Source organism: Anneissia japonica, unplaced genomic scaffold, assembly GCF_011630105.1.
Source record: "Anneissia japonica isolate Jap-2015-1 unplaced genomic scaffold, ASM1163010v1 scaffold288007_len99971_cov104, whole genome shotgun sequence".
NCBI classification, from domain to species: domain Eukaryota; kingdom Metazoa; phylum Echinodermata; class Crinoidea; order Comatulida; family Comatulidae; genus Anneissia; species Anneissia japonica.
The window spans coordinates 15,251-19,713 of record NW_022707491.1 but is presented as its reverse complement, the minus strand read 5'-3'; the positions used below and the strand labels follow the sequence as shown (position 1 = coordinate 19,713).

Below are 4,463 nucleotides of genomic sequence, written 5' to 3'. Positions count from 1 at the left end.
GATGTGCTCATCCAATTTCAAGCAAGCGTTGCAGTCTCTGTCGAGTTAGGTTGCATATGAGAATGAAGAAGATAATTCTGATAGAAACATTGATTTATTGCTTTAAGTACTGCGACAATAAGATTCAGAGGCGAGTCGCGAAAATAAAAAGAAAAAAAGAAAAATTGATCGCCCAAACGCATAAGATTATTTTCGGGCGTCAGCAACTAAAGAACATAGGGCCTAGGCTATTTAATATTATGATGTAGCTGGGCATGTGTTTTATGGTGATAGATTAATTAAAAGAAGTTTAACATTGTTCTGTGTATATTATTTTGATGCAATTTCAAACGAACGGCCCCTGATTTTCCTGTAATTTTTGCAGTATTCCAAATGAATATGTACCCACATAACTGTCTTCTTATCGGATTAAATTCTGGTCGAATTTTGGCCGATATTGAAAACAAGTTTGACCGAATTTGGCCGTGAGATGGCGTGTGTTTGGCCGTGAAGCCTGTCGACTATCTGGCAACCCTGATAATGTCCATAGCGCACACTAAACTATGTGCTTTTGGAGCATTTTGAGGAAATTGACTCTCCCTTTTTCCATCCCAAACAAAATATTATTAATAAATCAACATGGTCCATCTCAGTCATCATAGTCAGTCACAAAATTAGGCTAGGAAGTTTGTTTTCAACAGCAGACACACACTGTTAATTTCAAGGAGTCAATTTAACTCCAAAAGTGGAGTTAATAAAAAAGGTACAGAACGACTCCTTTTCTGGAGTAATATTTACTCTCATATTTTTACTCCCCAAAGGGAGTAACATGAACTCCAAAAAGAGGGTGATTCCCACCCCCTTTTTGGAGTTAATATTACTCCCTTTGGGGAGTAAAAATACAAGAGTAAATATTACTCCAGAAAAGGAGTCGTTCTGTACCTTTTTTATTAACTCCACTTTTGGAGTTAGATTTAACTCCATTTTTGGGGTTAAATTGACTCTTTGGAAATAATTTCAATAGACCACAAATCAATAAAGACCACACAAAAATTCTATAAATAATCATTCCTTTATTTTTTTTTCACAAAATACATTATTCTTTTATCTTTACACATATAAACCATGCCTATAATGGCAGATTAGCGAGAGAAATACCCCTTCAAAATGAATGAGGTTATAAACTCTTATTTTCCAACTAGAAAGTTACAAACAGTGTAATGACATGTTTGTTGGCTTCCTTCATCTTTTCAAACATCTTGGATTCTAGGAAGATATAGTTCTTTGCTTTATTATGATACTGAATGTTAAAAACATAGAACAGGGTTCATACACTTTGAACTTTGGAAAATTCCAAAACTTTTCCAAGAGTTTTCCAGAGCCAAAATGTTGAATTTCCAAAACCATTTCACACAAAAATAATGACACAGAACATTTTTTACAAGGCAACTTTTTCTTTTATTCTTTAAATGAGCGTTCTATTTAGTGAAACAAAAAAAACAAATTATATAAAAATCTTTAATAACTGATATTTTGAAATAATATTGCTTATATACTGCGTTGCGGATGAGTAATTGCAGAACAGACTTGTCTAGTCTAAACAAATCCAACTATATAATAAAGAAACTTTAACTGTAGAATAGTTATTAGAGTAACTATGAATTAATATTGAATATATTGCTCTGTGGATGTTGCAGATTTGTCTAGTATAAATAGGTTCTATTTAGTAAAAAACATCAAAATGACTAAATACAATCTATATAATGGACACAAAATTAAAATTTATTAATAACTGTTACTACTTGTAATTTACAGTAAAGTGTTACTGATGAGTTGAGAAGGAACATATTTGAAATTGAACAGCAATTATGAGATTGTTTATATTGCATTGCATGTTGTTGGAGATACAGATTTGTCCAGTCTAAATAGATACAGTATGTTCTATTTACTGAAAAAACATCAAAATTTGACTAAATATATTATATACAATATACAAAAATTTCAAGTTTAGAGTAATCAATAACTGTTATTTTGAATAAATATTGCTTATCAATGCATTGGGGATGAGTTGTTGCATAAGAAACAGTCTGTACAAAAGTAGTTATGAGATAATATATAGCTTACATATTGCATTACATGTTGAAGGTAGAAAAAAATGAAAAAATTCGCCAGGGCTTCGCCGTGTGTCATGGCTATTCAGAAAATGCCATGACGGAAACTATTATTTATTTTTTATATAATATTATTTAATAATATTATTATAATGTGATGTACAATGATACAAAAAATATAAATAAAGAAGCATAATACCTAGGCCTACCAGTTAAGAATCCACATCCAAAAACACAATTAAATAAAAGGCGGCCTTTGTTTTGTTGGATTGGTAAACCTAGGGCTAGGTCTAGCTCTAGCTCTAGTACTAGTAGGCTTAAGCTTAAAGCTTAGAGTAATCTTAGGAGAAGCAATGCAGTCAGTCGGCGGGACGTCGGTGCCGGCGAGGCCTAGCATGTTTGAGCTTAGCCTAGGCTACCTCTCTAGGCCTGACTTAGGCCCCTAGCTAGCCTGTCTAATATTTGGTTATTCCAATTCAAATTAATTATATAATTTAATAGTTTCCAGTAGACACTAAACCATGATGCTTCTTCCCTTTCATATGGCTAACAACAGCGGCTTCTCCCATGTTGCCAATATCGCATACCTGCCAACATTTAAAAGAAGAAAAGAGGTAGGAAGTTATTGAGAAAATGGCGCGTAGCGCCATCCGAGTGCGTAGCGCCATCCGAGTGCGAAGCCCGAGGCGGGGGTGGGTTTGGGAGGGGGACAATGGGGGGTCCAGGGGGCCCAGCTATAACAGTTCAGTAAATTTAAGGGTTTAGATAATCGATTTTAGAGGTACAAAAAATGGAAGGGATGGAAATGTTCAGTTGGTCAAACTCATACATTAAAAAAAAAAGTCAACACACTAAGTTTCAAAAGAAACCCTTTATTCATCAGAACCTCCAGTCCATTGATGCCGAAAAAACATGTTGTACGGGTTAACTTAACAGAGGCATACACAGTAGACCATGGCTGAGTCTTTCATGATCAACAGTAATATTCTTTACACAGAACAGTAATATTCTTTACGCAGTAATTAAAAATCCACTTTACAATTAGGCCTTTTTTGTTACAACTGCTCTAGTAACATTAACAACCTTGTATATCAATCTATTAGTAACACATTTTTAAGCTTCGTCTGGGCTAGGCTAGGCTTGGCTCTTCTTAAGTTATCGCGAGCAGCGACGATATCACCTCACTAAGCGACCCTATTTTCACCACATGTTCAGTACAGATTTACAGACACTGTCAAGTTCAAGTGGAAAATCCCAGATAGATCGTTCTGGGCATGCGTATGGACATGCATGTGCTTTGAAGCAAACATTCTGATCATTGCCTGCACTTGACATGCTAAAACTATGGAGGTATTATTGAGAAGGAGATCACTCGGCAAAGCCACGCGCACGCAGCGCTATGCAAATGAACCAAGATCAAAGTTGCCGCAGCGCGTAAAGAATGTTTGCGCGATGCCTTTGAAGTCCCATGTGTTCCCCGCCATCAAATTTTGAAATTGAACATGACGAAATGGAGAGCACCTTCTTTTCTCAATGCGCACTACATCACTAGGGCTGCGCAATCTTTTTTATTTTGAAGCTGATACATTTATCTCTCATAAAATATCAAACATATTAATATTTTCCTCCAAGAAAAGTTTTGAATTTAATGGAACATTTACATGACCTATAAAAGTATAGTGTATTTCAACTTCAATTTTCATAAATTGGCCAAAATTCGCCAATTCTAATTTTAACAGATATTAATTAATAAATGATTAAGGATTATAATAAACTAAGTCATTTTAGGGTTAACGAGGGTTAACTATTCGAAAAATGAATCCAAAATCTGAGTATTTTTCAGTTTTACGTTGACTTAGCTTTATAGTCGAACCAGTCACTCTTTAGACAAAATTATAATGAACACAGAAGTAATTTTAACATAAATATTTTACGGAATCCGTTCATGAAATATACAAATAATAATATACCAAAAGCCCGAAAAAATCTAATCAGGGGAACATTGTTCATTATAAAGATATTTAATGGGTTAAATTCAAACGTTTTATTGCACAACTGCTCTGCTGGAAGCGTATAAATGCATGTCGTTGCCAAGTTGTTGCTAACAAAAAAATGTAAATTATGGGGCAATACGCCCGCGCGCGATCCAAAAGCGGGGAACACATAGGTTTGTCGCGTCAAAGGGATCTGTTGCCGAGTGATCTCCTTCTCAATAATACCTCCATGCTAAAACTATCATTCCCACGCTAAGACAAGTCGAGTGGCCGAGCGGTAAGGCAGGGGCGCTGCTAGCTACAGCCTTTAACATCGGCGCTGGTTCCAGCCGCTCCTCGCCCATGGTTCGGTTGGTAGAACCAAGTCTTCTCGGATAAG

General features: G+C 35.5%; 1 long non-coding RNA gene across 1 annotated transcript in view; it reads right to left on the bottom strand.

Moving 5' to 3' along the window:
• Positions 1-1,032: 1,032 nt before the first annotated feature.
• LOC117106374 overlaps positions 1,033-4,463 on the bottom strand; it is an 18,597-nt gene continuing 15,166 nt past the window's right edge. The window contains exon 3 of the long non-coding RNA XR_004445055.1: positions 1,033-2,677. This is a non-coding gene — a long non-coding RNA (uncharacterized LOC117106374). The remainder of the gene's footprint in view (positions 2,678-4,463) is intronic.